The sequence below is a fragment of the Zingiber officinale genome, chromosome 4A (assembly GCF_018446385.1).
Source record: "Zingiber officinale cultivar Zhangliang chromosome 4A, Zo_v1.1, whole genome shotgun sequence".
Classification (NCBI taxonomy): domain Eukaryota; kingdom Viridiplantae; phylum Streptophyta; class Magnoliopsida; order Zingiberales; family Zingiberaceae; genus Zingiber; species Zingiber officinale.
In genome coordinates this window covers 15929871-15949942 of record NC_055992.1, presented here as the reverse complement: position 1 = coordinate 15949942, position 20072 = coordinate 15929871, and the positions used below count along the sequence as shown (strand labels likewise).

Sequence of the window (20072 nt, the reverse complement as noted above, 5' to 3'; positions counted from 1 at the left end):
GGTTTCCTTCCTTAGCTTCCGACTACTCCCTTTATAAAAATTCAATTTTCATTGGGAATTAAGACTAGAATTCATCTATAAAATCAGACCAACATGCAGATGGCTCTTCAGGCTTTTCAAAATCATATTCAAGTCATGGAACTTGTTAATACTCCATCAGTCAAGGTTTTGGAAGAAGACGTGGTTGTTGATCGCAGGCTTCGATCCCAGCTTTTGGGGTTACTACTTTATTACAAATAAAAAATCACATGTATCTATCTATACACATCATCCAATCGATATATTTTCTATCTTTTAAATTCATAATCTCTTTTATTATTTTCAATGTGAAATTTTTATTATATTTCCAATATTTTTAACCCTTGAAACTCTACTTTTAGGGTTCCTAAATTTCTTTGGTCTTCTTATGTCAAAAATCCTTGGATAAATAATTTTGCTTATCCCTTGTTGGATAATCCTCGATGTTGAAACATTTTTCTTCACATTCTATTTGTATTCCTTCTCTTTTTCTTCAGTCCGAGAAGAAGTACCAAGTCTCTCTTTGTATCCATCTTCAATCATGTTCTATATATCTTGTGAAAAAAGATGGTTTTCATTTGAAAATTTCAGTAATCATAATGCTCTCCTTTGAAAATTAGAATCTAACTTGCTAGGTATAAGAAAATAGAGTTTGGAGTTGATAAAATCATCTTTTCTTATAATTAATAGATGCGAATGCTGTTTCCAAGCACGCCTCTATTTTTTCCAAGTTATTCCAAGTACACCTATAGAATGCATTATCATTCTATTCAACGGAGACATTCTTTCTTTTAAAATCAATAATTGTACTATTTTATTTATTGCATCGCATCATGATCAATATCTCTCCCTTTTGCAAAACTTATAAATAAATAAATATATTTAGAATTATTTATTTTACCAATTTGATATAAACAATAATTTTGATTTTTCATACAATAGTAAATCTACTAAAATAATCTTTTAATCAGTATGAATAAGTATAAATTATAACTTAAATGTTAAACTGGAAAATCGGAATAAAGAAATCCAGATAAAATATATATTAGATATATTTTATAATTTTAAAATCAAAATAAAAGGCATTTATTTTATAATTTAAAATAAAGAATAACTGCCCTTTGTTTCAATTGTCAGACATACTATTTAAATTTCCTTTTCATCCAACTACTCCCTTTGAGAAATTCAATTTTAAATTTAAGACTAGAAATCATCTATAAAATCAGACAACAAGCAGATGTCTCTTCATGCTTTTCAAAATCATATACAAATCATGGAGCTTGTTGATACTCCATCACTCAAGGCTTTCGAAGACGTGGTTGTTGATCGTCAGGTTGCAGGCTTCGATCCTAGCTTTTGGGGTGACTACTTTATTACAAATCAAAAATCACAGGTATCTATACACATCAGTACTTAGCTTGTTCGTATCGTTTCAATGCTTTGGATGATGCATCCTTCAGATATTAATTAGTATTGCATTGCAGTACTAATCGATCAATATATACATAATTCATTATATATAGTTAATATATCCATTTTCCCCTGCAGCCATGATGTAGTCTGAGGCATGGATGAATGAAAGAGCTGAAGAGCTCAAGAATGAAGGAGCATGTTCCAAAACGTGAATGGCATCCTACAAACCATGAATCTAATTGATACAATTCAAATTTTTGGACTTGATTACCATTTCATGGAGGAAATAGCCAAAGCTTTAGACCATCTCAAGGATGTTAACATGAGCAAATACGGGCTCTATGAGGTTGCTCTTCATTTTCGACTGCTTAGACAAAAAGGATTCAACATTTCTTCAGGTATATATTCAATGTTCTTTTCTTATATATTTAGAGACCTAGCTAGATGATTATTTATATATTTAGTGCATAATATATAATGCAGATGTATTTAAAAAGTACAAGGATAAGGAGGGAAAATTTATGGAAGAACTAAAAGATGATGCTAAGGGTCTCCTGAGCTTATATAATGCGGCTTATCTTTTACTAAAGATAATCTTACATCTTTGTTAAAAGATCTAAATCCAACATTTGCAAAGCTAGTGTCTCTCACTCTCAAGACACCTATTCAACGAAGCATGAAACGAATTTTCACAAGAAGCTACATCTCTATTTACCAAGATGAACCAATACTAAATGAAACAATACTTGAGCTTGCAAAGTTGGACTTCAACATATTACAACGTCTCCACCAGGAGGAGCTCAAGAAAATATGCACGTAAGTTTTTGGGTAAAATGAGTCACATATTTTGATGTACGTGTGAGTATTTAAACCATTTTATAAAGGCACCCTACTTATATATGACACTGGCATGCATGCAGGTGGTGGAAGAATATGAATTTAGACATTATGCATCTAAATTTTGTTCGAGACCGGGTGGTGGAATCTTTCTGTAGGTTGATGGTGATACGTCATGAACCCAGTTGTTCTCGTGCTCGACTGTTTGCGACTAAGCTACTTATGTTCATTACTGTCTTGGATGACTTCTACGATAGCTACAGCACACTAGAAGAGAGTCGACTACTGACAGACGCAATCCAAAGGCATGATTGACATCAATTGTTTTAATTTTTTTAAGATTAGCAACTAATTTTTTATTCATGCAGGTGGAGCCCTAATGCAGTAGATCAACTACCAGAATACTTAAGGGATTTCTTTCTCAAAATGTTGAGCACTTTTCAGGAATTTGAAAATGAACTTGCACCGGAGGAGACGTTTCGAATATTGTACCTCAAGGAACATGTATGTCTATGCGTCCTGGCTACATTTTTTCCCACTTTATATATATATATATAACCAGGTCTTAGTTATTCTCTGTTAATTAACTATGCGTAGTGGAAATTTCAAGCTCAAACTTACTTCAAGGAATGCCAATGGAGGGATGACAAGTATGCCCAAGTTAGAAGAGCACATGCGTGTTTCAATCATAAGTGTTGGATTTATCTTGTTTTCCTGCGTACTTTTGAGTGGCATGGAGGAGGCAGTGGCCACAAAGGAAGCATTTGAATGGTTCGAAGGCTCACCAAAGATCGTAGAAGCTTGTGGAACAATTGCCCGTATCACTAATGACATAGCTTTAAAGGAGGTATATATATAGAAACCATAACTTAAGTTTTTTTTTTTTTTTTTTTTTTTTGTGTATGGGAATTTATAATCCCAATAGGAACCCGAGAACATATGCAAATTTATATATGCTTGATAGACACCTTTTTCTTTTTTTGGGTTGAAGCGAGAACAAAAGAGGATACATGTTGCCTCAACAGTAGATTGCTATATGAAGGAACATGGAACATCAGAAGATGTTGCATGTGAGAAGCTCCTAGGCTTTGTTGAAGATGCATGGAAGACTATGAACGAGGAGCTCCTTATTGCAACTGGATTGTCTAGAGAAGTAACTGAAGTATTACTCCACTTTACGCGAAGTACAGAAGTTATATACAAGCATGGCGATGGATTCACAGAACCTGACACTTCGATGAAGGAAATCATCTTTTCTCTACTTGTTCATTCTATTCTTGTTTGATGACAGTATCGTTACAATCATGTACTATTTGATATCTTATATTATTGTGTGCCTAAGTTATTATCGTAGAAATAAAAGGGGGAGAAAGAGTGAAATAATTTGTTCTTGTTATTGTTGAAGTCAAATAAGCCCATATATACAAGTTGTTTACGAGTCGTATATAATGTGATAAATTATGATGATATTAATTATGGCATGCAATCTTAGAATTATGGTGACAATAAGAATTATGATAATTGCATACCTAATATGAATTGTATGTTAAGCTCTTGTTGACAATTGTAATTTTTATAGATATGTAAATTTTATCATTACTATTACTTTTTTGTATCCAAATTTATTGGATGTCTCCGAAGAGACTCATTACTACTACTTTTGCTATCATTACCCCTTGCTTTTGTAACAAAATTAAGATAATTACACTCATCTCAAGTTTCCTTCACAATCCTTCACAATCCGTCCCTAGATTATATGGAGGTAAATCATGAGACCGTTGGGAAGTGATCCATTATTCATTGTAACAAAGATGTCATCCTCTTACACACTTAATGACATTATAGAGGTGATGAATATGTTGAGTTTGGATGCTAATAAGAAATCATTGTCTTATTAATGGTGTGGTGAAGGTATCTGAAATCTTATCATACATTGAGATATAGAAAATAAGTTGTTGTCAATTCACCACATGCTTTTTTTTAAAAAAAAAATAAAAATTAATTTCCAGATACCATATTTGTAACAAGATATGTAATGCTAATATTGTCACACAAAATTTTAAATATATTAATGGTATCCAAATGTTATTCAGAGAGAAAATTTAAAGCCAAATGACCTCAAACATTCTGGCTTTATATTCAATTTTAGTGTTGGACTAAGATATGATAGGTTACTTTTTAGAAAACATGATATGATACTTCATCTGTAAAATATTGCAAAACAACTAGTGGAATGTACTATTTGATATCTTTTATCTACTTCTTCATCTTATTCTTGTTTGATGACAGTATCGTTACAATAATCATGCACTATTGATATTGTAAAATACCGAAAATGATGGATAACTATAAAGAAATTTTTAGGGATTTTCTGAAAAATATTCGGAGCTCGGATGGCGTATTTTAAGGAGATGAGTTTATAAGCTTGGGAAAAGCTTGTTTGGAATATCCAAAAGTGGGAGTTGATTAAGGAATTAACTTAGAATTTAATTAGAGATACCTAAGTTTATAATATTTCATTTTCTCTCATTTGCTCGTGCCCTAGCCATCTTCACCCGCGCCATCTCCCTCCCCTCTCGCCCGACGCTGCCTCTCCCTCTCACGGCGTGGAGCTCCTCCTCTTCCTCGAACCCGATTGTCTCCCCCAACCTGTCGACGCTTCGCTTCCTCTTCTTCCACGAGTACAAAACTCATATCTCCCCCTTGCGTCGTCGTCTTCCATCCTTCTCCACCTCACACCGACAACCATCTGATCTCCTTGTGCGCTCCCGTCGACCTTCTTCTTTGTTGGACCGCTGGGGTCGGCTAGAAGGGGGGTTGAATAACCTGAAAAATAATATAATGAAACCCTTCTCGAACTTTCAACAGAATAACACTTGCATAAAGTAAATTAACTAAACAGAACAGAAAGAAGAGGCAAGAGGATTTTTACTTGGTTATAACCGGGGAGGTTGTTAATCCAAAGAAAGTGTAGCGCTAAATACTCCTTCAAACGGAGAAGCCTCTTACAGCAGTGAAGCGCAAAAACAAAGAAGCTAATCTAGAAATGAAGCGTACAAGTGTTGGAAATGAATTGCTTGAGTTGAATAAAAGCTTCTGGACCAAGGCTGTATTTATAACCTTGGTCGGGGCATCCCGAACGGTTCCAGGCGCCTTGGGGGGATAAAATTTTTTCCCCAACGCACAGATCTCGATTTGATCAAGATCTGGATATATTTTCGGTCCGAGTGCCCCGAACTGTTCCGGGCGCCCCGGACAGTTCCGGGCGCCCCGGACAGTTCCGGGCACCCCGGATGGGGAAAGACAACATCGTTGACTTTTTCAACTCGGGTCTTCTGCTCCGGCTCCGTTCACTCGCTTGGGTGATCTCGGCCATCCGGAATAGGGCTCACCCGAACCCAACTTCCGGTCTTCTCGAGCAAGCTTCCGCTCCGGCTTCTCGTCCCTCGGAATCGTCGCGTGCTTCCTTCTCATCCACCAGCGTACTCATCCGCAATCTTCGTCCCTCGGTCGCACCCCATGTCAACCTTCTTGCTAGTTGTGTCTCTTGCTCCCCGAGCAGTCTTCCGCTCCGACTTCTCGTCCCTCGAAACCACCGTACGCTTCCTTCTCATCCGCCGGTGTACTCTTCCGCAGCATCTCGTCCCTCTGACGCACCGCATGCCATCCTTCTCGCTAGCTACGTCTTCCGCTCGACTACCTGTACTCCTAAGCTCCTGCACACTTAGACACAAGGTTAAAAATACACAAGACCTAATTTAACTTGTTGATCACACCAAAACAACCTTGGGGTTCCAACAATCTCCCCCTTTTTGATGTGAGCAACCCAAGTTAAGTTAGGGTAAATAGACATAAAAATAAACTAACTAATTTTTCAATAAAGTACAAAAAAGATAGAAAATTTAAATTTGGTCTACCTCCCCCTAGACTTATACTTTTCCTTCTCCCCCTTTGATTACATAAAAAAAATTGGAGTTCTAAGAAAAATCTAAGTGTAAAAAAAAATTTGAAACTCAGAAAAATTATTTTAACTTTACTTAAAAATATTCAATAATTTTCAAAAAGTTTCTAAGTTAAAAAAAACTTCTAAGTTAAACAAATTCTAAGTTAGTAAATTTACAAAAGAAATATTTTAAAAATTTCTAACTTTAATTTTTGAATTTTAAGTAAAAACTTTAGGTAAAAATTTTTTGAGTAAAAATAAATTTAAATAATAATTTCTAATTTTCATAATAAATTTTATCTTAGGCAAAAATAATTTTTGAGAATTTTTCTAAGTGAAAATTTTACGTACGAAAATTTTTCTAAGTATAAAAATATTTTAGAAAGATTTCCAAAAAAAGATGTTTGAAAAACTTTTTAAAGTATTATTAAAGTTTAGTCTTAATGCTTTATCAGAAAGTTAATTAAATAATTTATTTCAATATTTTGACTTTCATGTTGTGGTGAGGCACTAGTCCTTCTTGGTTATTGGAGCAACAACCAGTTCTTTAGACAAAGCCTCAGAAAGAAACTGACTGTTTAATTTTCTCACTGAAAGCGCTAAATTCGATTAAAAAATCAATTTAAACATGACTTTGCAACCCAATAAAGGTACTGGATTAACTAGAAATTTCTTAGGGACATATCTTTTTGAAATGTTCCTAATTTGTCCCTTATGATATCTAAAATATCAATTTAAATTGTTAAATTTTCTAACACTGGTATTAGATAAGCATGCATGATTTTTCAAGTTATTTACTTGTACTTTTAAATTATCATTTTCTACTTTTAATTTTTATTTTCTAATTTAATTCTGTTGAATTCTTCTATTGGACAAGATTTAGCTAATATTATTTTTCAATTCTTAATTTCTTTTTCTAATTTACAGCAATCCTTAGTTAACAATTTAATAAACTTAAATAGTTTATTGGGAGGAAGAGATCATACCTAACTTACCTTGTCGATTTCGTTGTCCGTGCCTCCCCCTGAACTGCTGCTATCTTCCGACGTAGCTCCCCCTTCATCGATGCTCTCGATGCTCATTTTGGAAGAGCTTGACTCGCAGTCGTCGTCTTGATGAGTTGCAATTAGTGCAAATCCGGAGAAGGCTTCAACTTTCGATTCGGACGACGTATCGTCCCACGTCGCTTTTAATGCCTTGCGTTTTTGAACAGGCTTCTTACCTTTATCTTTGTCCTTGTTCTTTAGCTTGGGGCAGTTGTCCTTGACGTGTCCTTCTTCGTCGCAGTGGTAGCAGTGGATGGTCTTTTTCTTTCTACCTTGCGGATGGTTAGTTTTTCTAGACTTACAAAGATTCTTGAATCGTCTTACCATCATTATAATTTCCTCGTCATCGAGAGAAGACTCTGGCTTAGGTTCGTCTCTCGATGCTTTGAGGGTGACGTTGTTCTTGGGCTCCTTCGTACCTACACATCTTGATTCATGCACTTCAAATGTAGAAAAAAATCCTTCTAATATAATTTTTTCTAAATCTTTCGAAATATAAAAGACATTTACTAGTGATGCCCATTTTGTATTTCTAGGAAATGAATTGAGGGCGTACCTTAGCGAATCTCAGTTATTTACCTTTTCTCCAAGATTTGAGAGCCCGGTGATTATTTCCTTAATTCTTGAGTGCAGATGCGCAACTGTCTCGTCTTCCCCAAGTCGCAGGCTGGTGAGCTGGTTGTGGAGTAAATCTCATTTGCGAGCTTGTCTTCGGATGTTCCTTCGTGCAGCTCAAGGAACTTCTCCCAAAGTTTCTTCGCGGAGTCGTAGTTGCCTATCCGATTGACTTCTTGTGGTGAGAGAACGCTCAGTAGATGGAATTCTACCTTGCCATTTGACATGTAGTCGGCCTGCTCCTTTTTCGTCTATTGGTACTTTTCTTTGCCTTCTGGTGCTGTAAAACCAAATTCCATAATTAATAATAAATCGAAATCAGTTTTAAAAATACCTGCAATTGTTTTTTCCAGCTAGCGAATTCCCCTTCGAAGTTCGGCAGGTAGCTACTCGGTCCGGCCATGATTTCGTTGCTTCGTTCGACGGTTAGTCCTCCTGAACCGCCTTGGCTCTGATACCACTTGTTGGACCGCTGGGACCGGCTAGAAGGGGGGTTGAATAGCCTGAAAAATAATAAAATGAAACTCTTCTCAAACTTTCAACAGAATAACACTTGCATAAAGTAAATTAACTAAACAGAACAGAAAGAAGAGGCAAGAGTATTTTTACTTGGTTATAACTGGGGAGGTTGTTAATCCAAGGAAAGTGTAGCACTAAATACTCCTTCAGGCGGAGAAGTCTCTTACAACAGTGAAGCACAAAAACAAAGAAGCTAATGTAGAAATGAAGCGTACAAGTGTTGGAAATGAATTACTTGAGTTGAATAAAAACTTCTGGACCAAGGCTGTATTTATAGCCTTAGTCGGGGCACCCCGAAGGGTTTCAGGTGCCCTGGGAGAATAAAATTGTATCCTCAATGCACATATCTCGGTTTGACCGAGATTTGGATATATTTTTGGTCCGAGCGCCCCGGACAGTTCCAGGCGCCCCGAATAGGGAAAGTCAACATCATTGACTTTTCAACCAAGGTCTTCTGCTCCGGCTCCATTCGCTCGCTTGGGTGATCTCGGCCATCCGAAATAGGGCTCATCCGAACCTAACTTCTAGTCTTCTCGAGCAGGCCTCCGCTCCGGCTTCTCGTCCCTCAGAATTGTCATATGCTTCCTTGTCGTCCGCCAGCGTACTCATCCGCAGTCTTCGTCCCTTGGTCTCACCTCATGCCGACCTTCTCGCTAGTTGCGTCTCTTGCTCCCCGAGCAGTCTTCCGCTTCGGTTTCTCATCTCTCGGAACCACCGTACGCTTCCTTCTCGTCCGCTGGTGTACTCTTCTGCAGCGCCTCATCCCTCGGGCGCACCACGTGCCGTCCTTCTCGCTAGCTGCGTCTTCCACTCAACTACCTATGATCCTAAGCTCATGCACACTTAGACACAAGGTTAAAAGCACACAGGACCTAACTTAACTTGTTGATCACACCAAAACAACCTTGGGGTTCCAACATTCTCCTCCTGTACTCTTCTGCAGCGCCTCATCTCTCGGGCGCACCATGTGTCGTCCTTCTCGCTAGCTGCGTCTTCCACTCAACTACCTGTGATCCTAAGCTCATGCACACTTAGACACAAGGTTAAAAGTACACAGGACCTAACTTAACTTGTTGATCACACCAAAACAACCTTGGAGTTCCAACATTCTCCTCCTGTGCAACGCGTCACCTCCGGTCGCCACAACACGACATCGGTCGCCATCCATAGAGCGCCAACCGCCTTCCCTCTGCCCTAGCGCCAACATCCTGATTCCCTCCTCTTCATCAGTGTGCCCTTTTTCCCCTTATTGCCAACATAGATCACCATAGACTCCTTGTGAGGGTTTGGATCGACAACGTTTGACGCGACCTTCAATCGATCCTGCTTTCCCGATTATCGTGTTCTATAACACCAAGCCACACCTCACATCAGGTGTAAGCTGACGATTCTCTTCTTATCTTTGGATCTCTTGTGTTGACTCTCTCGCTTGTGGATCCAAACAGGATAGCAACTGATACCACCCAAGGAGTCATCGTCGGTAGAACTTTAGGTTTTGTTGCCTCCGTCTCATAGATCCCTTTGTCGAAGTTGAACCATGGCCATCGGTGTTGGATCTTTGCTCAACGCTGCTGGTTAATTATGTTGGATCTCTGCGCGACGTCGTTGCCTGATTACACCAGTGCCACTTGATCGAGGTTTATGTCACATTTCCCTGGCACTCTTCTTCTTCTCTGATTACTATCAAATCAATGCCCTAGTGTTGGCATCACTCCGTCCTCTGCCAGACTCACCTCCACAGCTACATCCAGCATTCATCCGATCTGGATCTGGTTAAGGGGTAAGATGTGCTTAATGTCAGATTAGTAGAGATTTCATCTCATATTTTGTTTTGGATATTGTTGGATTAAGTTGGGTGTGTAATGGTTTAGAATTAGCTGATCTATGGTTAAGAGATAGGTTGAGCATATAGTGCTCATACTATGATTAAATCAATAGTTGGATTGGATAATGATCGTATTTCAATTAGGGTTTCCTTAAATAGGTTTGGGGATTTGATTTAGCTATTTAATTCATATATAATTAGCTAAATCTATATATCATATGTTACAGGACCTTGATTCGAGACGAGTGTCTCGACGTGGGATTTTCTGATACGATTTTCGTTTAAGGCGGGTACCCTTGACTTATCTTTTGATATTGTCATTTTAATATGCGTAGTAGGTTATATCTAGTAGTAATGATTATATTTATATATGACTTGGTATTTCACAGCTTGATACCGTAGTATGCTCTTGCTGTTATCAGTTATGTATTTATTCTTATGTCCTCTTGATTCTTGCATTGTGTACCTATGTAGTGACATATAATGCATTACTGGATACATGTCTAGCTACTAGATATAATTGGCATATGTACCTAGTTTATTACTTGGCATGTGTACCTAGGTTTACTATTTGGCATGCATATCTAAATCATTGTTATGGACTCGGTTTTCCTTTTGGTACACATTATGAGGAGGCTGGTATTTTCAGGAGTAACATGCTTTAGTGTCATGCACCATTTTGCATGATTGCATGCTAAGCAATTGTCGACTCCATTGTTGTTGAGCACATCGCCAGTTACATGATCTGCACACACAACCACTCATTGATTAGTGGTATATCAGGTAGGGTGTGTGCAGACTAGCTCTATCAGGGCTCCGTTGGTCCGCTCATGGGTAGTGTGACTGTAGCTTGGTAGCGGGCAGGGATCCCTCCTCTTGACTATGACACAGGGAGATGAGAACTTTGGCTCCCCCACTATGTTTGAGGTAGGAGGATAGGTGTACTTCGACAGCATCCTTTCCATTCGGTCACTCAGGAGTAGTGATGGCAGAGTGCACAGTTGTCATAGTCCTATCCACTCGGCCTCACCATCGCGTGTGAGGTGGCTAACTGGCGTCAGGGGTGACCATGTCATTTGCATCATATACATGGATTGCATTTATTGCTTGTGATTGCTGCATTTGGATGATTCTTTTTTGGTGATTGCATATGATTGACATACATACAGGAGGCATTAGGTATTTGGTCTGACGACCCTTACATCCGGATAGGAGGTCCTGGTGAGTACAGCTTATTCTATTGTCAGTTTGTATTTCCTGTTGTTATTCAGAAGACTGTACTACATAATTATTACTGATAGCTATATCATACTATGCATGTCTGCTCAATACCCGCTGAGTTCATTGAACTCACTCCGTTGACTTATTTCTATTTCAGATTAAGGTCGTCAGGAGGTTTCAGTTGCTAGTCCCCACATTGTGTCGAGATGATTTTCTATTTTGGACTTGTGTTTCCTTGTTTGTGAACTACAGACTTGTGATGTGTAGTTATTGCACTTGTGTATTTTATATCGAGTTTTTGGTACTCTGCCCATGTTTTTCATTACGATGGTTTTCCGTTATGGGTTTGTACTGTTGGTGCGGTTAGCACTAACGATCTAACTCAAGTTTTGATGAATGACAAAATAGGTTAAGTTAGTTTTGTTGTTGTTTAACACTCTGATCGAGTGTGTAGGAGAAGCCCAGCTAGGTCGACGGGCCGACTAGATAGCTAGCACGAAGTCCAGCTAGGTCAAAGGGCCGACCGGATAGTTAGCACGAAGTCCAAACGGGTCGATAGGTTGACCAGACATTTGGCACGAAGTCCAGCTTAGTCGACGGGCTGACTAGATAGCTGGCACGAAGTCCAGACGGGTCGAAGGGCTGACCGAACCTCTGGCAGGTAAGTGAAGGTAAGTCACTGGAGGGGAGTGACTGTGAGGACGCGTTCCCGGGAAGGGAACTTAGGTGCCGATCTGACTTAGAATCATTTCGGAACTCTAAAGTCAAGATCTTGACTAGATTTCGGTCCCAAGGAGACGGAATCTAATTAATATTTTATATAATGATAAACTATGCTAACACTCTATTTTGCAGGATATATATTTGTCTCAGACTAACATTTTCTTGCAGGTAGGAAACCGCTGGAAAATAGGGTCCAGTTGCCCGGGAGGTACCCGAGCGCCCGGAGGCAAAAATTAATCCTCAGCATCACCTCGCCACTTGGAGCACCCTGGTTGGCTTGGCTACATCATGGTCACGGCGCCCTGAAGGTTCCAGGCGCCCCGAACCTCCTATATAAGGAGGGTCAAGGCTGAAACTCCAACAAGAACACACAATTTGATCTCTTGTGCTCCTGTGACGCTGCAAAGCTCTGACAACGCGCTATTCCTCTAGTTTCTTTCTTTGTCGGTATTGTTTTATTTTGTCATTAGCATTCTTGTACTTAATTTGTAATCAAACTTTCGAATTGCTAGTGAATTGTTCATCGAAAGCACCCTTGTGTGCGGACCTTGGAGTAGAAGTCGACACAGGCTTCGAACCAAGTAAATCGAACTATGTTAGCGTTGTTCTTTCTTTTCTCTTATACATTTTCCGTTGAGTAATCTCTTGATAAAGTTTTAAATTGATATTCACTCTCTCCCTCTATCGACTTTCACAATCTAATAAGTGGTATCAGAGCAGGTACTGCTCTGATTTAGTGCAACCACCAATTAGAAGCTAGTGAGGGATTTATCTTGTTTTATTGCGCATTTTTGAGTGGCATGGAGGAGGCAGTGGCCACAAAGGATGCATTTGAATGGTTCACAAGCTTTCCTAAGATTGTCGAAGCTTGTGCAATAATTGTTCGTATCACTAATGACATAGCTTCAAAGGAGGTACACAATAACGTAACCATAACTTAGAGATAATTCATAATCCCAAAAGGAAATCTAGAACATATGCAAGTTCATATATAAATGGTTGATAGATTTTTTTTTTTTTTGGATGAAGCGAGAACAAAAGAGGGCACATGTTGCCTCAACGGTAGATTGCTATATGAAGGAATATGGAACATCAAAAGATGTTGCATGCGAGAAGCTCCTAGGCTTTGTTGAAGATGCATGGAAGACTATCAACGAGGAGCTCCTTAATGCAACTGGATTGTCGAGGGAAGTAATTGAACTATCACTCCACTCTTCGCAATCTACCGAATTGATATACAAGCATGTCGACGCATTCACAGAGCCTAATACCACGATGAAGGAAAATATATTCTCTCTACTTGTTCATCCTATCCCCCTATTTGATGACAGTAGTTGCTGCAGATCATGTACTATTTGATATCTTATATTTTTGTGTGCTTAAGTTATTATTACAGAAATAAAAGGGCGAGAAATAACTTGTCTTGTTATTGCTGAAGCCAGATAAGCAGCTTATATGTACAAGTTGTTGTACACAATGTCATAAATTATGATAATATTAATTATGGTATGCAATCTTAGAATTATGGTGACAAGAATTATGATAATTGCATACCTAATATATTGAATTGTATGTTAAATTCTTGTTGATAGGAATAGATTGTAAATTTTGTCACAACTGCTACAATGATGCTATATATAGGTGATGGACATTGAGTTTAATTGCTAACAAGAAATCATTGCAATATTATTTGTGTGGTAATGATATCAACAATCTCATCAAACATAGAGATAGAGGATATAAGTAGTACATTTTGCCACATGCTCCTAAAAATAATATTTAATTTTAAGAAGTCATAGAGGCATCTTGGCTTCGGGAATCATGAAAGTTCCAGAAACAAGGATGTCTCAATCATTTTTAGACTCCAAATGAAAAAGAAATTGATGCCTTAATATTTTTTAAAAAATTAATATTAATTTTTAAAAAAATGTATATTTAAATAAAAATTAATTTTTTAACTTTTTGAAAAGTTACTAATTAATTTTTTTATTCAAACTTTGATAATAAACATTTTACAATTGATAAAACTATTAAATTATTTTATATTTCTTGAAATATTGTTAAGTGTAAATAAGATTTATTAATTTTAATTAAAAAAAATCTTTCTTTTGAAACTATACTAACAAGTGATCTAGTTTGGAAGGTAGGGGTCGATGAGGAGAGTGAGAACATTGATGGTGAGAAGACTGGACTCTAGGAATCGAAGATGTGTTGTAAGATTTAGATCTTCGAGAAGAGCAAGGGGAGGAAGTACTCGTGGGCCCGCATACAACATAGAAAATTCACACAGGATCGTTAAGGCGAGAACCAAAGAAAGGGCTCCTGGAACAGACACTCAGATGCTTAAGTCAGAAACAGGATAACGCAAAAAATGCAGGAAGAAAATAAATAGTAAAACTATAGTAGATATGTATGTGCGCGCGTACCTGGCCAATGGAGAGGATTATTTTTTATACCACTTCTCATATCTTCCGTCATAATGTGACATCAAAGTATGTCTGATGTCAGGGTATGTCGGATGATGGAGGATGTATGACGGACTTCTATTGGGTAGAGGAAGGTTTTGTGGCATGCATGTGGTAGAGTATCAAAATATTCTCTAACAAATAGTTGTTATTCTCTGACAGGTGGTTGTGATTCTCTAACAAAATTGTTCCCTGGCGATGGTCCAACTGGTGCGGAGGTCGACCGGTAGTAGATTGGGAGTCATTCTCAAGAGAAGTGAGGGACTAAGCCCTGAGGGTTCGATCGACGATTGGGGCTGATAGGGAATAGACTGGGAACCGTGCCCATGAGAAGTGAGGGACTAACCCTGGGGTCTGACTGATGCTTGGACCGAATAGGAGTAAACTAGGAGCCATACCCAAGAGAAGTGAGGGATTGAGCCCTATGGGTCCGACAGGGAGTAGATTGGGAGCCATGACCATGAGAAGTGAGGGACTGAGCTTGAGACTCCAGCTGACTCTGCGGACGACTGAGAATAGACTGGGAGCCACGTCTATGTGAAGTGAGGGGCAAAGCCCTGGCTGACCGGGAATGGACTAGGAGCTGTGTCCATGAAAAATGAGGGGCTAGGCCTTGGAGTCTGATCGGCTCTAGGCCAGTTCGGATACATACTCCTTGTTGGATCGAGAAGCGCTAGAGGGGGGGGGGGGTGAATAGCACTCGTGGCTATTTCGTTCGATTTAAAACTAATCGAGATAACGTAGTAGAAAATAAAAGAAAACACAACACGCTAACATAGGTCATTTACTTGGTTTGGAGCCTGTGGCAACTACTACTCCAAGGCTCATGCTCGTTAAGCGTTTACATTGGACAACAACTATAATTTTGTTTAAAGTGTTTACAAGATGAAGTACAATAAAAAGGAAATAACTAAATTATACCAACGACAATAGAAAACTGAAGATTCTGAGCTCCGGGTCGTCGGTGTCAAGTTGTGGCTTCGTCAGAATGTCTCGTTAGCAGCTCCTTACACAAAGATGGCTTAGAAGGTGATATTTCAGACTGCTGCTCGAGACCTCCTTATAAAGGGTATTCAAGGCTCCTCCATTAAGCTCCAAGGCGCCTCCAAACCAAGATTTTATCCCGACTCAGCCGCTGTCGATCAGGCTTTGACCGCTGCTCGTTATCCACCTGAAGGCACCTTCAACGCCACTCCAAGGTGCCTCCAAGCCGCGGTCCAAGGCGCCTTCAGTACCCATGAAGGCGCCTCCAACTCTTTCTTGCAGATAGCCTCCACCTTGTACTTGAGGTGCCTCCAAGCTCCATGGAGGTGCCTCGGGTACTGTTCATCCGAGGTGAAAAAATGCTCCTTTATTCCTGTCAAATGTGTTAGTCCCAAACACATACCCTGCAAGACAAAGTTAGCCCATAATAGAAATATTGATAGTCTCCGGACTATCCTGGGTCTGACTTCGGATTTTCAACCGGAAACCCTAGGTCGACCCGACGCCTACTGTTCCCTCTGTGGGGAACGCGTCCTCACCTACTCCTCTCAAGAGAGTTACCTGTTGCCAGTGTGATCCTCCAGATCGACTGGACTTTTGCTCAGTGCTTGATGCTTCCAGACTTTCTGCTGGACGCCCGCTTCCCAACCCGTCCAGTCTTCCACCTGGTTCACGACACCAGGACTTTCCACCTAGGGTTACCACCCCCTAGGACTTTTGCCTGAAGTCCTCGACCCACCAAGACTTTCTGCATAGGGTTACCACCCCCTAGGACTTTTGCCTGAAGCCCTCGACCCACCAAGACTTTCCGCATAGGGTTACCACCCCCTATGACGTAGGGTTACCACCCCCTAGGGTTTTCTTTCACCTAGGATTACCACCCCCTAGGACCTAGGGTTACCACCCCCTAGGGTTTTCACCTTGCCTAGCCGCAGCTAGAACTTTTGCCTAGCCGTAGCTAGGACTTTTGCCTAAGTATCACTTAGGACTTTCCTGCAAGCTCCATTAACCTTGTAAGATAACACCACAGCTTAACTTTGAACCCTTTGCCATAATCAAAACTCAGGTTCGATCATCTGGTGCTCACTGCACCAACAATTTGCCCCTTTTTGATTATGGCAATCTTGGTTCAAAGTTAAGTAAAACATAACATTAAATAAAGGAATAAATAACAGAAGTTAACCATGAGCATCAATGCATAAATAAAATTTCAAGCTTATGCTCTCCCTTTCATTATGTTTAATTTCCTGATTTCTTAACTTTGATTTTTCTCTCCTCCTTTGACATAAATAAAAAAGAATTAAGAAGAGAGAAAAAAAATATCCTATTTAATTTTAAGCTCCCCCTGAAGGGTAGCATAGTTAAGTACTTAGATTTTGATAAAAACTTGGTGAAGTACTTAGCTCAATTTATAAGGTTTTGAAAATAATTGTTGTTTTGAAAACTGACTTTTTAAAAAATTTTGATAAAACACTTAGCCTTTCTAGAATAAACTTTCTTGTAAAGCTTTTAGCTAAGAGAAAACTATTTTGACTTTGAAAAGTAACTTAGCTAGTTTTTGAAAAATTGAAAAAAAATTTAACAAGAAAATTTTCAAACAGAAACGCTTAGTCAAATTTAAGATAGTTTTGAAAGACTTTTTTTTTAAAAAAATACTTAGGTAAATTTTGAAAAGATTTTGAAAAATATTTTGTTAAGTTCAAAAAGCTTTTTCGAAAAATACTTAGCCAATTTAGAAATGTTTTGAAAAATTTTCAACAAGACTTAAATAAGAAACTTTCATTTTCATTTTTTTTTAAAAAATAAACTTAGCTAAATTCATAGCTTCAAAAATGATTGTATTGAAAAACACCTTACTAAATAGCTAAGTTTAGAAAGTAATTTAACTCAGTTTAGTTAAAGAAAATTTGATTAGTTAAAGAAAATTTTTATATATGTTTACTTTCACATAGACTTAGCTTAAATTTTGAAATTAGTTTGATAAATTTAATATTTAAAAATTTGATAAACTTAAATTTTGAAGCTTTCTTTTTCACAATTTCTTTGAAAATTTGTTTAAAAAAAATGGACTTTCTTTATAGGAATATATATATATATATATATATATATATATATATATATATATATATATATATATATATATATATATATATATATATTTTAAACTTTAAAGTTTAACTTGACTCCCTTCGCACCCCCTTAATTGATGCTTTAATAAATTCTTTTGGGGTCCTAGAGTCCAAGAATAAGAACTTAAAAATTACTTTTTATTTTTCCTAATTTTCCATCTCACCCATTCTAGATTATCAAACATGTTCAGCTTATGAGTAAGTGTGAGACGGAGTTATTTAAAGATATTGAATCATATTTTCAGTGAGTTTGAAAATTAATTATCTTGAAAATTAATTAAGATTTTGAAGGTCTAAAAAATGATTTTGAAATTAACTTTTAAAGGACTTTTCAAATAATTTTTAAAGTAATTTTCAAATAGTTTTGAAAATATTTTTAAAGTATTTTTCAAATAATTTGGAAATGATTTTTAAAGTATTTTTCAAATAATTTTGAAATTTATTTAAAAGATTTTTCAAATAATTTTGAAATTGATTTTTAAAAGATTTTTCAAATAATTTTGAAATGATTTTTAAAGTATTTTTTAAATAATTTTGAAATTCATTTTTAAAGTATTTTTCAAATAATTTTGAAATGATTTTTAAAGTATTTTTCAAATAATTATGAAATTAATTTTTAAGTATTTTTCAAATAATTTTGAAATTTATTTTTAAAAGATTTTTAAAAATATTTTTAAAATGAAATTTAAAATGATTTTTAAATAAGTTATAAAAGAGTTTTTTTAAAAAAATGAGCTTTTAAAATATGTTTTAAAATGATTTTAAAAATAAAATTTCAAATATTTTTTAAATGATTTTAAAAATATTTTTAAAATGAGTTTTAAAAAATTTTTAAAAGAGTTTTAAAAGATTTTTATAATGAGTTTTAAAAGATTTTTAAAATGAGTTTTAAAAGATTTTTAAAATGAGTTTTAAAAGGTTTTTTAAATGATTTTTAAAAGAGTTTTAAAAGATTTTTAAAATGACTTTTAAAATATTTTTAAAATGAGTTTTAAAAGATTTTTAAAATGAGTTTTAAAAGATTTTTAAAGGAGTTTTAAAAGATTTTTAAAATAACTTTTAAAAGCTTTTTAAAATGAGTTTTAAAATATTTTGAAAATGAGTTTTAAAATATTTTTAAAATGATTTTTAAAAAGAGATTTAAAAGATTTTTAAAAATATTTTTAAATTGAGTTTTAAAAGATTTTTAAAGTGAGTTTTAAAAGATTTTTAAAAAGAGTTTTAAAATATTTTTAAAATGATTTTTAAAAGATTTTTAAAATAATTTTGAAAAGAGTTTTAAAAATCATTTTTAAAAGTGTTTTAAATGATTTTTAAAATGAATTTTAAAAGAGTTTTAAAATGAATTTTAAAAGAGTTTTAAAATGAGTTTTAAAAGATTTTTAAAATGATTTTTAAGAGATTTTTAAAAGATTTTTAAAATGATTTTTAAAAGAGTTTTAAAATATTTTTAAAATGAATTTTAAAAGTGTTTTAAAATGAGTTAAATAGGTTTCAAAAGTTTTTTAAAATGATTTTTTAAATAAATGATTAACTTTATTTATCTAATTAAATTGAATTAATTTAGGTTATTTGATTAAATTGAATTTATTAATTTGAAATTTATTTGATACTATGTTCAACCTAATTCCATCTCACCCGATTGTAAGTTATCAATCAGGTAATCTTAAGTAATTTTGTGAGATGTTTATCTTTAATTTAAATTATTTTTAAGGATTAATTTACATTTGAGTTAAACTTAGATTTTCCAATTAGTCAATTAAATACACATTTCAATGATTGGTTCCCAGGTCATGGCGAGACACTAAGCCTTATTGGGTATGGGATCATCCACCCCTTCCTAGACAGAATCGCTCAAAGAAATTATATATTTAATTTTCTTTTTGAAACTCCTAGATTTAACTAGCAAGTGTAAATTACGCCTAGGTCCTTAAGCTATTCTAATCTAAGCATGTATAATAAAAGGCAAGAAAAATGGGCATCAAACAATTTTTAAAATAGTTTTTCTATTTGCTCCCCTTGGATCATAGCCTCGATAAAATCTATCAAGGTAATAGACTTGATCCTTGGGGACCCAATATTGACCAAGTCCAACTTGATTGACCAAGTTGGACTTAGGTATCCATGCTTGGACTACCTTTCTATTATTTCTATTTACTAATGATAAATACGATTTGTATTTTCTTTTAGTTTTAAATCCAAGTCCGGATTTGTTGTAAACGGCTCGCTGTTTTCCAAGAATCAGATCCAGATTCTTGGAACCCAAGGTGAATCGTTCCAACGTGTCCTTGAGTTCTTTAACTTGAGTTTTCAAATTGAAATTTTCTTCCTCAA

General features: G+C 36.2%; 1 pseudogene; it reads left to right on the top strand.

Annotated features, from left to right (window-relative positions):
• Nucleotides 1–1415: 1415 nt before the first annotated feature.
• Nucleotides 1416–13661, top strand: LOC121973168 (annotated as a pseudogene).
• Nucleotides 13662–20072: the final 6411 nt, after the last annotated feature.